General features: G+C 42.0%; 1 protein-coding gene across 2 annotated transcripts in view; it reads right to left on the bottom strand.

The window, feature by feature from the left end:
* Positions 1–1,726, bottom strand: part of wscd2 (WSC domain containing 2) — a 48,021-nt gene extending 46,295 nt beyond the window's left edge. The window contains exon 1 of one of the 2 annotated variants that reach the window (XM_061768378.1): positions 1,154–1,726. The gene's annotated coding sequence lies outside the window, so the exon portion shown is untranslated. The remainder of the gene's footprint in view (positions 1–1,153) is intronic. The other variant, XM_061768377.1, reaches the window with a different exon arrangement.
* Between the last annotated feature and the right edge of the window lie 14,261 nt (positions 1,727–15,987).

Consider the following 15,987-nt stretch of genomic DNA (forward strand, 5'->3'; position numbering starts at 1 on the left):
ACAACCATTAAAATAACATATTATTAAATTAATACCTGATTGGTAGTGTCAATCAAAATCTTTGAAAATGCTCTTGCAATGGGTCTCATTTGAATATCCAATGAGCTGACCGAGTGTACACACACATACAAGAGGACACCAATGTTTAATGTGATGACTAATCTTTGAAACTACAAAAATAAATGAATGGCACGGTTTAGTCTGCGGCTGTGTTCTGCATCATAATTGGCACTAGTTAAAAATTAGCAGGGAGGCTCAAATGAAAGCCCAGCTCCTTCACACTCGGGAGTAAATGATTGTTGACTCTCGGGAGTAGCAGCCAAGCTCCTGCATGTGTGCATCATCTTAAGTCTTTCCCAACCTTGATTGAGCAAAGGCACCCATTTTGCATTCGAGAAACCTCACGGCACGCCACTAGAAAAATATCACAAAAGGTATGAATACTGAAATAGTGATGCAAGATTTGGGCCTGTTCAGTCGAACACAAAGCTGATGATACGCCTGAAAGAACTAATGACTTATTCTCTTGTATGAATGGCAACAGGTGGACGCACAGGTTTATTGCACCTTCTGCCATCCAATGGAAGAGCATTTCATTGTTCTGTCTGTCACTAACTATATTTCCTACATAGTGGAACAAAGACATATATGGAATGAATAAAACATAATATCTGGACAAATGAAGAGATAGTGGGTCATTTCCCGTGGCATCCCCGATGATTTCTCACAGCACACAGGTTGGGAATCACTTTACTTAACCCAACAGTGATATGCGCTTAGCACTGAAGGGCACATCAACATCTGTCATGTCGTTGGCAAATACAACACACAAGTAAAATGGTCAGAGGAATAAAACGTGTCTGTGTGAGAAACCAGCAGACATCCAATTCAGCCCAGGTATGTCTTCTTCTTTCTGTTCCTGGTCATCCTTTTCTTCAAGTTGAACATTCAAAATAATAATAATACTAACTCCAGAGTAAAATATGCCCCTGCTGTCCGAGTTATTATGGTCTGTTTACCAGCAGTGATCTGACGGATTAGCACACTTCTGTAACATCCCTAAAAGTGCGCACTTGAGTCATTTACAGTTAGATTTAGATGACAATTTTTTTTCTTTTCTTTTTTTTTTTTTTTTTTTTTTTAAAGCTCTTACCTGAGTCGGGAAAAGGCTCGAGACGATGGTTTGTCGTGGCGAAATGTTTGACCTCCGCGCCAGCTGGGGGAAGTCACCACGTTCTCGAAGAAGCAGCCAGCTCGCAATGTCTCCAGTTTCTCTGGTCCAAACCGTCTGAGCGCTCTTCAATAATCTACAACGCCGCAGATTCGCCGCGACGCGCCGCTTCCAGCAGCCCCAACGGGGCGACACCAACTCACCCGTCCGCCGCAGGCAGCATCCCGCCCGCCCGCCCTCCGCTTGCCCGAGCCCCCTGGCATCATCTGCGGCGTGGACGTGACGCGGGTGGCGGGGGACGAGCTTTGTTCGCCCGAGTCTGCCGTCCGAACTGAATTCAGGACGGCGCTCCTCGAACGCTGCGGAGAGGCAGCACCGCACGGTGCGCTCCGACCGCGGACCAACAGCACTGCCTGGCGCACTTAAAGAGACACCGCACAAGACTGGCCCACTTCTGGGACACGTTTCAATTCGAAGTGTTCCTTTGTCTATCTGCTGGGCACCATGTGCACGTCACATGAAGAAAAAAGTTGAAAGTAGAAGACCAGCAGTTCTCCAACTTTCCACACAGAGCGCAACCTCAAAAAGTACTTGACTTTCGTAGAGCTAGCATAATGAACAATATTCAAATACAGTCGCATATTAGGACAATTCGCGCCCCTCGCTTCAGTGCGTAAGCGAGATTCTCAACCGTGTTCATCCATAATGGCACGCAATAATCAAAGTGCGTGCTTATGATCAATAGTAGCGGAGAACGCTAGCCAGCGTCAACAAAATAGCCGCGCTAGCAATACTAAGCTAGCAGTAGGACTGGAAACAAGCCAACGTTAGCCACGGCTGCTACGTTGCTAGCATGATTCATTCATAATGGAGCGTCACTATAATCATTAATTTATTGGTTTAATATTTTATTTTTTATTTTTTGGAAGTGTACAATCAGGTAGAAATCAACGAGGTGATTAACATACCGGTCGAGTAGAAAGGTTGCTAATTCCGCGTCGTTTCTGAATCCTCTCACTCTGTTTCTGTTTGCTAGTCTTGCCCAGTTGTTAGCAAACGAGCGATGAGCATTTGATTTTATTGTCCAGAGGTGGACATTCCTAAAATAGTTTCATCAAAGCTCCTGAAGCACAAGCTAACAAGACCAGCTTTGAGTGTGGCTGCGCGTGCACGGCAGATGACTGACACCTCGTAGGTCACGCCTTCTGTCTCTGCTAGGTTGTTCTTCCTCAGGCGCGGTGTTTTCTTTCAAAAAGACTACAAAATCCCCCTTTAACACTGCCTTAAATAATGATTCCATTAAAATGTATTGCATATAAACGTTAAATAAAAATGGTGCGGGAATAAATATTGCGATTTTCCTGACTTCGGTCCAGGCATTGCAGGTTCGGTCGCCACTCAGTGACCGTGCGAATGGGAAAATGAATGGTTGTCTGTCCGAATACGTGCCCTGTGACTGACTGGCGATCGGTCTTGGGTTTATTTCACCTTTTGCCTGACAGCTGGGATATGTTGCAGCAGCTCTGGGGCAACAACCCTGAACAGGAAAAACAGTACAGAAAATGGACGGATGGTCACAGTTGTGTTTTCGTGGTGTAGGGCAGGAGTCTCGAAAAGGTATTTCATTTCAAAAAAAAAAAAAAAAAAAGGGGGGGGGGGGGGCGGACAAGAATTATGGCAAAGCAAACACTAAATTAACCAAGTCTGAAAAAAACAAACAGGTCTAAAGGAGTGACTACAAATCTGAAGTTAAATATAACTGAAGTGTATGAACACATTTAGCCACTGTATCATTATGCACAGTTTGAGCATTAAATTCAGTGATTCTTTTGCGCATGACTAGAGCATCTCTGGTGAGTACAGTATATTTTATTTCAATGTTTGATGTTTTGTTTTTGGTTTTTTTTGTCAGGTGGCATGGTGGATGACTGGTTCATGCTTCCGCCTCACAGTTCTGCAGTTGTAAATTCAAATCTGGGCTCTGGTCCTGCTGTGTGGAGTTTCCGTGTTCTCCCTGCGCTTGCTTGGGCTTTCTCCAGATATTCAGGCTTGTTCCACATTCCACATTGTGATAGTGGCGGTATAAAGACGTGGATTAAGTCCGGTAATTTCCTACTGACGGCCCAGTTACTAATGCATGACCTGCCACAGGTAATGCCAATTAGCCACTTACAGTAGCTTAACGGCTCTTCTTCCAAACAGGACGAGAAGGCCGCCAATTTTATGAACTTGTTCCGTCGTTCAAAAAAAAAAAAACATTTTTAAAGCCCTATTGGAAATATGAACGTCATGCTGTTTTGCACTACGTTTGTGTGTGTGTGTGTGCGTTACTGTACTTATATCCAGTGTATTTTGTTTTGGTCAACATCAGTTTCAGAAAATCTTACTTCACAAAAATAGGATTTTGGAAATGGACGCAAAGTATTCTGTTCGTTTTGGGCAGTTTTGAAGGCTTTATTGCCCCATTTGCGAGCCTGTCGTCACATATTACGCCGACTACAAACAACCACAAAGCTTAATGAGGATATGTTTTCTAGTTGCCAACAAACTCACACTCTCATAGTGATGAAAACTTCACCTTTTCTTTACACCTGCGCTTGGAAAATAAACTCACATTTGCTATACGTCCTGTCAGGATAATATGCTTATCGTGACAGAAAGGTTCAAGTCTATTTATCATACTTGTAGTCTGCTGGTGTAGATGTGCATTCTTTTTATTTTCAGCAACTCCTGCATTTGAGGTCACACACTATCTTATCTTTTTACAAAATATGTTGTGCACTTTCATGTTTAAGGTTTATAGAGCAGCTCAGCTTTGGATAAAATTTCCCAAATAGTAATCGAATGCTAAAATCATGGTAAAGTTCAGTATGGAAGAACTGGGCTTGGGCACCAAAACTATAGCAGGTTGAAGACCAGCAAATGGACATGGCTGTTTGCTTACAGAATGCTGCCAAGGTGCCTCTGAGCAAGGGAGCAACTGTTTCCTTTTGACATACTTCTTAATATGTGTAGCGAATGTCTCACACTTGCACATTTGTGGTGCTTACCAACCTTAAATATAAAATGGACTTGAGTTTTCATTTGAAAAGAAAGTACCTTTCTAAATCCTTTTTTTTATTAGTCTAATTATTCCTTTTTGCAAGGGAAAACAGTGAGAACTAAAGTGAGCTTTGGACATGTGAGTACGAGAGTAATCAGTTGCAGTTTATAGACCATTTTCATGCACAACTCACTCAAAAGAGCTCACCTATTTGAAAAAGGAAATTATCGTGATAAGAAATAGCTCTCCTGCCAGCACAGTTAATGTGATTGTCTACTGAGAGCTGCTGACTGCCTCACTGTAGAAATGGAACATGGCAATAGAAGCGATAACATCAGACACGATGACATTGAGCATCTGAGGTTTTGTTTAGACGGCTGAAATGATGAAAATGGCAGAATTGCCTCAAAGAGCACTGTCCGCCTTTTATTTTTAAACAACGCTTTCTTCGGTAGAGTTGCACAATCTAATGAGATGCACTCAAAATCTCCACCTTCAAATAATACTGCTCAGTTGAGGTGGTTTGATACTGTTTGCGGTGGTGCTTTACTGTACTGCACCCCAAAGGGAAGTATGTACAGTAAATATTATATTGTACGTTATACTGTGTGCAAGAATTCGACATCACTCAAGCCGAAACAGTTTTTTTCTGTACGGTTATTTTGTGGGCAGTAGTTAAATAATATAAGGGTATTTGTTGTTGGTATGTGTTTTTTCATCATAACCAGTTGTATCTGTTTATGGTGAAAACGTGTGGTTTCATCAGCTTCCCGAGGCCATAAATCAAGCCCGTGATTTAAATCGTGATACTTCGGAATCTGCGGCGCGGTGGACGACAGGTTAGAGTGTCTGCCTCACAGTTCTGAGGACCGGGGTTCAATCCCCGGCCCCGCCTGTGTGGAGTTTGCATGTTCTCCCTGTGCCTGCGTCGCTTTTATCCGGGCACTCCGGTTTCCTCCCACATCCCTAAAAAAAAAAACATGCATGGTAAGTGAATGGAAGACTCTAAATTGCCCGTAGGTGTGAATGTGAGTGTGAATGGTTGTTTGTTTCTATGTGCCCTGCGATTGGCTGGCAACCAGTTCAGGGTGTACTCCGCCTCCTGCCCGATGATAGGTGGGATTGGCTCCAGCACGCCCGCGACCCTAGTGATGATAAGCGGCTCAGAAAATGGATGGATGGATGGATACTTTGGAATCTGTGGGTGTGTGTGTGTGAGTGTGTTTATGTGTACTTTTGTGAACGCACGTGAATTGGGGGTTAGGCTTAGTTTAGGGTAATAGACAAACAAGTGTGTGTGTGTGTGTGTGTGGGGCCAGATGGTGGTCAGTTGTAACAGTTGGTGTTAAACCTTCCTGTTTTTTTGTTTTCTTTTTTTAAAACCTCACTGCAAGAAAAATAACAAACAAGCTTGTTGAGAAAAATGTGTGTACGAATGCAAACATTTTCCTGCAAATAATTAGATTATCATGAGGTTTTGCTTTTTGTCTGCTGTGAATTTCAATTTTAATCCTGACACGTGCATCTGTTTCGCCCCACTCGAACCCACCTCCAGATGTTCCGCTCCTGTGCTGCTGCTGCTGCGCACAGGATTTCGAGAGTCGGATTGGGGTGATCATCCATTCTGTTCAAGCACAAATCTAGTGTGTAAACTGTGCCTCTTCAATCAGGCCCATCACTCTCATCCCTGACAGTCGCGGCAATTAAATCAATGTCTTAGAGCAACTCTACTGGGCAGATCTTTAAAGAGCATTTACACGCAGAGACAGTTCGCATGCAAGCAGCCAGTGCGCACAAGATATGCACGCGAGGATATCTAAGAGGACACAAGCATACTCCTCGATCAATTTTACGCAAAGAAGAGTTAATGAAAAAAAAGTCGCTCCAGCCGTGAGGTTAGTGGATGTCTCATGGATCATCAGCAGATTGAGTAGGCTATTAAATGTTCGCCTGTCCTTAAGGGATCTCGTGCTGACACAACAGAGATGACTCTGCATATTCCAGCAGCATTAATTCATGGTTTGGTTGTTGTCTGTGCTGTCGCCCTTAGTGCTGTCACCTACAATTACTCTTCTCTGCGTGGTGACTCAGAGATGGTCTCCAACTTAGAGAGGCACTTTAAAAATCGCCAGTGCGCAAGTGGCGATATTACTCACGCTGAATAAAGCAGACAAGGCGGGACCACGGCCAAAGAACAGCATCCTAAAATGTATATGTTTATGGGGGGCAAAAGGATTTGTTGGTTTATTCGCACAGACAGCACATCGAAAGGCCTCGCATCCCTGCCTTTGCAAATCAATGCAAAGCATCCTTTGTGTTATTTTGCCCCGCTCCAAGACAAATGTATGCATTATTAGAGGTCAAAAGTGGCGGTTCAATCAAGCAAGGGATACAACTGTGGGCCAACCAGCATGGTGGCAGACTCGCATCTATCTCCGTCACAATTTAGCTTCATTATGTGTTGGCCTGTGTGCGATCGCTACTGGTTTATCTCCCACTCAGATGCAAAGACAAGTAAATAGATGATAATGGGCTCATTGTGCAAAATCTCATCTCTCAAGGGAGCACGTTGGCGGAGGTATGAAGCGGGTGGGAGGGCGGGTTGGATGGGATGGTGGTTTAGTGGGGTGGGGGCAGGGGCATCACTTTGAGACTGTGACCACCGGTGAAATCTTTCCTCCGATGGGTCTGTTTCATGTCGATATCTGACGAATGTTTGTTTTTGCGCACAGTCTCCAACGATTAACTCCGCTACACATGTGCCACGGTACTGTTGGATCTCTGCTTTATCTCCTGCACTGGAACATTTACAAGCATCGTGTCTGTCGAGTACGTGCGTGAAGCGAGTTGTATGCAAAGTCCCATAGATCACCTGTTTGTATTCTTGAAGGAGCTTTTACCCAAGGGACTAATCCTGCTCGTGTGCTGCGAACAGAACCTCATGAGAAATCTAGCGGGGACAATGTCTGGGCAGAGCCTGTGCAGTGCGGGTTTTCGGGAGAAATTAGGTTCTCACGTGTTTTTGCAGTGTGACAAGGGGCAAACTTACAACATGATATAGGCCTACTGTAAGATCACAAAGAAATAGATATTTTCTTTTGAGTTCAACATTGCTTCAAAAGAGATTCCGTGGCGTCAGGAGTCCATACCGTCGCTGACTGTTGTTCGGTTTCAGGTTTCATGAGAGTAACTTTCATGAAAACAAGACACCCACCCACCCATTTGTGACAGAGAACTATTAGGTATCTGTTTAAAACATGTTTTGAAGTGGCGAACCGCTATTCATTCTCAGAAGATCAGACAAGTGCTCCTGGGAATGACAGTGTTGTCTCCGGCGTACTGCCAATGAAACATCAGAACTGTAACTCAATTAGTTTACAGCAAGTGAAAAAGCAGGGAAACATTCGGCAGATACAGTTTTTGTTGGCAATGGTTGGACTCTAAAATTACAAGCACAGAGATTGCACTCGAAACCACAGGTGGATTGCCTCCATGTAATTTATTTTTTAAACCATGTCTATGCCAAATATTTGTCTGGAAACCAAATCAAAGGACATTAGCCAAATCATTGGGAGTGCGTACACTCTAATGAGAGCCAATAAGAGCTGTAAAAAAAAAAAACATTTCTATACAAAGATAGTAATGCTCACTTTTTATTGACACAGGGAGAGGCAATAATTTAACAATATGTGTATTGTTGCCGTTGTATTGTAGTTTGTAGTGGTGGAAATGCACTGCCTCATACTGATTCTACCCACTAAATCAAGCAACCACAATATTAGAAACACCCCGTCAGACGATGCCATGCCGTGAAAAAAGTGAGCATTAGTATATTCGTTAATGCAGACATTTTGATCAAATCGGTTCAAATCCCGGCCGCGCCTGTGCGGAGTTTGCATTTTCTCTCCGGGCACTCCGGTTTCCTCCCACATGCATGGTAGGTTTGATTGAAGACTCTAAATTGCCCGTAGGTGTGAATGTGAGTGCGGATGGTTGTTTGTTTATGTGTGCCCTGCGATTGGCTGGCAACCAGTTCAGGGTGAACCCCGCCTCCTGCCCGACGATAGCTGGGATAGGCTCCGGCACTCCCGCGACCCTTGTGAGAATAAGCGGCTCAGAAAATGGATGGATGGAAGTTAGCGCCCATTATTTCTGTCATGTTGTAATGTTGGTTTGACCTGACTAATCAGAATGCACGATCTGACGAGAGCAGTGATTTCCAACCTTTATGGAGCCGAGGCACATATTTTAAAACTGAAAAATCTCCCGGCCAAAATGTCACAAAAAGTGGAGACATTAATTACTGTATTTAATTCCTGCCATCTAATAGAAGACCATTCATTTGTTCTGTCTGTCACTATGCCTCACTGGCATAAATAGATGAACAAAGATACATTATTTATTGCGAATGTAATTTTTTGAGCAATTAAGTATATACAGTAAATGAACAAGTCATTTAAATAGACACATTGCTCCATCTTGTGATCGGATCGGTTACCTGTTATTTTTTAAACTCGCCGATCGGCCCGGAAAATCCCGATCACGTAAAGCCTACTTTTAATATACGCTTCACAGTGCTACTTGTACTCCATTGCCTTTCAGATCAGCACTTTATAGACTTGCGTCAATACAACTGGCCTGTTTTCAAAACCGACTGCCACCATTGATTTGACATTCACTTTCTCATTTGCAACTGAGATATTGCAATTAAGTTACTTTCTCATGTCAAACAGTTCATAATCATGTGTCATGTTCATTGACCTCTGTATTGATCCGTTATCTCCCTTCGAGCCGACACCCCCGCCCTCCGGCACCGACGCCCGAGAGGCCCAATCACCGATATCTGAAAAGATGCAAAGTGAAACCATCCCAATAAAAGCCCAGTTCATGATCATTCTCACTGATGGTAAATTATTTATTTTGGGTGGAATTATGATGGGCACATAAAATGTACAATCAATCAGAATAGTAGCTGTACCTCTAAATGTTTAAAACACCCAGAAGTCTGCAGGTTTTTATCATTTCTCTTGAGTGCTAATCAAGGGCGTTCATGACCACTTCTAATATTAAGGTCAAGACAGATTTCAAGAAGACATTTTCGACAAACTGAGAGCGTACTGTATGCATTTTCCCCCTTAAACGTTGCTATGCAACGCTTGATAGCCATACGATGTGATTCTGGTACCTACTTCTTTTTCTTTTGTGACAGTAATGGAAAATGTATTGCAGCAGTTTTATGATTCTTGTTCCCCGAGTGCTGATAAACACAAAGAGCCACGAAATGCTCTCCAAGCAGCACATGGTTATTGCATGACAAAAAAAAAAACATTAATAAAAAGAAAAATGGAATAGTGATGAGCGATTTCAGATCAAAGATGAAAAGCAACAAAAAGTGGGATTGCAGTTTAATTCCGTGCGAAGGAAAGAAGGTGAAGTTAGATGTTTATTCAGCTCGCATAAGCTCGAGTTTTAACAAATGCATACCAGCTGGTTGTTTGCACACACTCAAAAAAAAAAAAAACCTTTGTTCTAGTCTAACCTTGGCTTCGAGTCCCACTCAAGAAACTGTAGTTTATGTGCATGGTTGCATCACTGCTCCTTGCGGCAACAACACTGATTCTTAATCAATAAGCCTGTGGAGAGGCATTAATAACTCGGTCTTACTGTTGCGTATGCAGAATGCACCAGTTTGTTTTCTGCAGTTTAGCTGAATAGTCATCATCGGTCATGTTTGTCATCATACGAGCGTGCATCTGCTTGTGTCACACTTCCTCTGAACTTCAACTTTATGAATTGTCACTCGAGCTGCTGAAACCCAACAGTTATCTTGCGAGCGTTGCAATTTCATCATCATCATCCATCATGTTCATTTGATTGAGCTGATTTATTGGATTTATTATTCGCTGCGGCTTCATTCCTATTTTCGAAGCGATAAGGACCGTCTGGATAAATGGAAACGCCGTGAGTTCAAAAGACGTTGTACATCAGGATCCGGTGACAACCAGAGACCCTGACTTATTTCCAACGTGACCTTCCGAGAAGCTGCGCGGAGGGACAAGTATCGGACTGATAAGCTTCTCTCGGCTCCATTAACACACACACAAAAAAAGAGTCACAGTGTTTTACATTAAGATTCAATCGAAATCATCGCGCCATAGTTAGGCGAGGATGTTTTGTCCTCATCTTAAATGCGAAAGCCCTCTCGCTCAACACTGGCCTTCACTGTGAAACCTGATTAGGCCTCTTTCAGGCAGCACATGGCAGCAGCGTGACATATGGGGTTCTAGTGTAACGAACAGTAATGAAATGCGCTCAGATACTCTTACAGCGGTGGTCAAGGGAGTGGGGGGAAGAAAACAGGTCTGCTACTAATAAAGGCCAGGCGGGCTGCAGGAGGAAAAAAAAAGCAGGTGCAACTAAATTGAAGAAGGTAGCAGCAGTCCTCATCTATGAAACCCAGTAATGGCTGCAGGTATTAATAATTCAGCAGCCTCTTTGAAAACTACCACAAAATAGATCCTCAATAATTTAGCGGGCGCAATGCGTTAATTCGATATATCTAAAATTAATGAGATTATCTTAAGCATTCGGCTTGGATCCCGAGCAGTTGCACACTAGTAATCAATTGACAAACATATTGTTTTGTAGATTTTAAACACCGGCTGAGTGAGACGGCGAAATTCAACCTTCACTTTAATTGTTATTCCGGAAGTGTCTCAGTGTCACTGCTGCTTCCAGGGCTAGTATTACCGGAGACCTACATCCTTTCGGTCACTATGAAAAAATAATGATTCGTTCACAGAGTTTCATTTGATCCCTTTGACTCTGCTGACTGTTGTTTCTCATTAAACTGATCCGACACAGTTTGGGATGCTTTCGTCTGTTTGATACAGTTGGGGTCTTCGGACAAGTGGAAAACTCGGGCTGCCTGGACACCATCCATATTTCTCCTGCAGTCCGGTCGTAGCCTCTTTGTCCAGCACGGCACAATGAAGCTGTCCTAGCTGTGAAGGCCAGAAGCATTAAAAATGGCTAAAAAGAATTACAGACATGAGACACGTTCTTTCAAGTGGCTTTTTTCCAATCCCTCATAGCTGCCAAACTGTCTGAGCGCTCCTCCTCTTCTCTTCTGCCTGCTTTTGTATTATTAATGCCTGCAGTGTGAATGATGACTGACAGCAGAGACAAAGAAAGATTGTAGTGTGTGTGTGTGTGTTTGTGTGTGGCTTTTTGCAAAAGAGGAAGGGATTTGATATGAAAACACCACTCAAACTGCCCAATAAACCAATTTATGGTGGAGTCCCCCACAATATCGGATCATTTAGATATTTGTCTACAGAATACACTCCATATATATTCATTGTTCATCTTCTTTCTAAATTGTCTTTCTAACATCTAAATGGACAAAATGTCATGCAGAGCTCCCCGAGGCGCCATTCTTTCAACACATCCGCATGCTCCCACTATCTTAGATTATGGCAAACAACAAAATATGCTACATTAATTATGCAGATGACAGACAAATTTGCATAGCCATCTCTAAAGAGGACTATAATCCCATTCAACTGCCGAACAACTGCAGCAAATGAAACAGCGATTAAGTGTGCCAGATTTTTTTTTTCTCACTAAAACAAAAGCGAAAACTGAAGCCATATTCTCCGGAGCTACGAAAAGTGACTATAAATCAATGGCACGCATAATCTGGCAATGTGTTTCGGGAAAAAAAAAAAAAAAAAAAAAAAAAAAACTATGAACAAGAACGCAAGCCAGAAATCTGGTCTTGGACTTCAATTTAAGACAGTTACGGGCACCATCATTTGAAGATTACGACTTGTCTCTCGATAGGACTAAGAAAGGCTCGTACATGTATTTTAAATCCGCACGCTCAGCTGCAGTACTTTTGGTGCCTTTACAAATCTCCACCAGAAGATTGCAATTGCAACACTAACGATCAGATCAATCCAGTTCTGATTGGGGATGGAGAGCTCAACCCAAAAAAAAAAACCAAAAAATAATACAAAATAATAAAAATATATATATACATAAATGTATTTTCTCTTGTTTTAGGAAAACAAATTGTTCCGATACTTTTTTATACCCAAAACCAATATACTGAATGCATTTGCTATTCCCATGCGTGTAACAGCAAAAGGACTTATTTTGTGTGCTCGCTGAAGTGTTGGTTTATTACTGAGCAGGAGCAGGAGAGGAAAAAAACTCAATCTGGTAATTGGGGTTTGTGTCATCAGGAAATTGCAGGGTATCAAATTGTTTTTAAAGCACTGCCAACAACACCAACCCTGCGGTGCTAATAATACATCAGTGAAAGACTTTCGCAAGCTCCCACACACCCACGTGTAAACTCGAACCCCATACACAAACAGTAAGGGGAAATTTGGGTGAATAATTGTCCGCATTTAATTTGTCAACGCAATTTTTCGAGATTTTAAACTGGGACATGTTGGGACAATGTGGTAAACTGGAGCCTTGGGGACAAAATCCTGCATCACATCAGGCTCCGGTTTGCATGAGTACTTATTTTTTTAAACAGAATGAAATAATATAGATTTCTACGCAGCTGTCAAATTGGACCTCTGTAGTGACACTGTTCTCCGCTGAGCATACCCAGGAGAGTTGACCCACTTTCTCATACAATTTGTCTCAGTGACATACTCCTTCACGTCTGTTTTATCCTGCCAGTCACCATAAATTACCTCAGATGACCTTGAACGGAAGCAATAGTCAGCTTTGGTGTTTCGTCAATGTTGACTCCGTTCAAATACAATTACATTCAGTGTGGATCAACAGGATTCAGCTTAACGTTGAGATGTTGCACAGGTTCTATACAAGGCTTGCACATACAGTAGACGCAACTTGTGAAAACTGACTTGGTGATAATACTCATGCTCTCAGATAACCCAGGTCCCTTTGAACATTTCAATAAAAGACTAAATAAGCACAAATGAATTAGATTAAACCAGAGGCTTCAGCAGTTGCATTTTAGATATATCGAATTAACGCATTGCGCCCGTACAATGTATTGTACAGTTTTTGTTTCTGTACTGTAAGAAGGGAATCAAATCTCAATATGTGTGCTACATACTGTCCAGGAAATAATGTGAAATAAAAAGATCTTCAGTCAACAGGGGCACAAGTTCTTTCTAGGAGAAAACTGCCACCTTAAGTACAGATCAACAGAAATCGATTTCAAATATGATTTGGGCACCAATGGAAGCATCCGCACACCCAACAAAGGTGTAAATGGGTGTGAAAGACAAAAAGATGCAGAAGATTTATCATCCTCGGGGTCAAATTCAATTTCTTACATTCTTTATGAGAGCAGACATAACATATTGCTATTTCTGTGCAACCTCATTAAAAATTCTTCAAGCAGAATCGGCTCACTCCAAAATCCAGAGATTTAGGCTATGCAGTGAACATACGTCTGCACACCTACACTTACATCACTGATCAATCCCAACCTAATCTAGGACGCAATATGATTCTGCATAGGCCGTTTCACAAAATAAAGAGCGCCAAAGCTGCCTTTTTCTTATTTTGCCTTTTCTCATTTTCCAGGATTCAGATATAAAGACGTTCACACAATACAGAGGTCATTTTTTTGGAAAGCTTTTTTGTTATCCGCAGGGTTCATGCAAATGTGCTTCTCCTTGGATATCGCCACACGACTCCAAAATCTCATATTCAGCCCTCAGCTCTGCTCAGTTATGGCAGCTTTCGCGCTCACACTGCATCTCCAGCATCTGTGTGTACATAAATAATCCACCCTGAGATAATATTTGCCGAAGATTGAAAAACAAAATGTCTACATGAAACACATTTTACACTGAGATGATTGCTCCAACTTCAATCAATTCATAATTAGCTTCCACTCAGGTTGCAAGACTCCAAAGAAACCTTTGTGCCATCATATTAACTGGCCATGTGTGCACTGACACACCTTTAGCATATTACTACATTCGGGAGAGAGGCTAAGTGATGCTTCGAGCTGAAGTCTCATTACCAGGAGGACGTGTTAGGGACCGACATCCCCGGCAGCCTTAAAGCAAGCTCCAAAGAATCCTTCTTAAACAAAGGCAAGCGTGCGGCAAGAGCACACTGTAGCATCCCAGCATCAAAAGTGCTCATCTGCATATGAATTGTGAGCAAGACATGCTCATTAGCATTCCACCGAAGTGAAAAGCACAAGTAAATAGATGTGTTTACCCAGACATTCCAGTCAAATCTTGTATGTAGTCAATATAAAGGACAATCCTGTATGTAGTTCATATAAAAGACAATCATGTTAAATGTTTTCACTGGCACACAATATGGGCTGATTTATTGGCTTTCACGTTCCCCTTTGCAATGCAAATACAACCATCTGATCTGCTGTTTGCCTGTCCATAGGTTAGTGTCATGCAGCAGAACCGGGGCAATGTATCAATTCCGCCCTGAAGACCGCATCATCAGATAAAGCACAGATAAAGACAGAAAGTCTATGAGGAACATTGCACATGCAGTTAACAACAACAGATTCATCTTACAGATTGTCTGCACAGTGAACATGTGCTTCAAGACAGTCAGCAACCCCAGGGAAACAAGATTATGCATTTATCACAGAAGTGACATTATACAAGGGGGGAAAAAAATAAAAAATAGACACGCCTTTGACTGAATAATCCAGTATGAACTGTGTTTACTAATATGTTAATGTGTCACGTGCATAAAAAAAAAAAAAAATAAAATACTAAAAGGTTGATTTGATGTTTTCTTGCTGACTCATTACTGTGTGACACCTCATAACAAGATGATCAGTATCGTTGGCCCACAAGGATTTTCAGGTAATCTATGCAAATGTTTACCAAGATTGGCACGCTGTTTATTTTTTTTTTTTCATTGTTCTGTTTTCTCCTTACGGTTAAGCTCTTCTTTTACAACAGTCCAATAATTTGTCTTTCCCAGTTATCTTCACCATCATTTTGAGAAATCGACACCGTTACAGCTCGAGTCGTTTTACGACTATAGCGGAACGTCCACAGTTGAATACCCCTCAAGTTGTGCAATTTAAAACCGCCGTCACACATGACGTCACTTAAGACTTCAGCAGATCTCATGAGAGCTCGGCAACGCTTAACTGTATGTCAAAAGGAGGGGCCAAGCTCAACAAGGCGCGCTCGGAGAAGAACATGAGAAAGGACCATCTTCTGCAAGTAAAGCAAGCAGGATTACATTCAAAGCAGTTGGACTCCAATGTCACCAAACGCGTCGACACTTGTTACCAAGGGCAGTGTTTGGATATGTTTCCCTTTTAAATTGCTTTTTTACAGGTCCTAAAAAAAAAAAAAATTTACAATTTGTGTGATTATTTATCCAGCATCCCAGAATGGATTGTGTTTGACCTTAGAATTTACACTGTTGTATATTAAAACGTGTAACAGAAATCATACAATTGGAGCAGTGCAGCTGTTTGCCATTGAAACCTTTTTTTTTTTTTTTTTTTTTTTTTTTTTTTTTTACATTTGTGTCAACTATTGCGTCACAAACTCAAAACGTCTGGAAATATTTATTCGATTTACATTACATACATTCCAGACGCACCTGCGCAAATCTGCGATAGACATTTTTTCAAATACAGTTTTGCCCTTCCCATACATATTTCAACGTACACGCTTAAACACACCATTTGACGTATCCCATCTGTTCTCACTCTCTAACTGTTCCGAAACGGGAGACTAAGTCTAACATAATTTGGAGGAAACAAGGAGAAGAC

The sequence above is a fragment of the Phyllopteryx taeniolatus genome, chromosome 3 (genome assembly GCF_024500385.1).
Source record: "Phyllopteryx taeniolatus isolate TA_2022b chromosome 3, UOR_Ptae_1.2, whole genome shotgun sequence".
NCBI classification, from domain to species: Eukaryota; Metazoa; Chordata; class Actinopteri; order Syngnathiformes; family Syngnathidae; genus Phyllopteryx; species Phyllopteryx taeniolatus.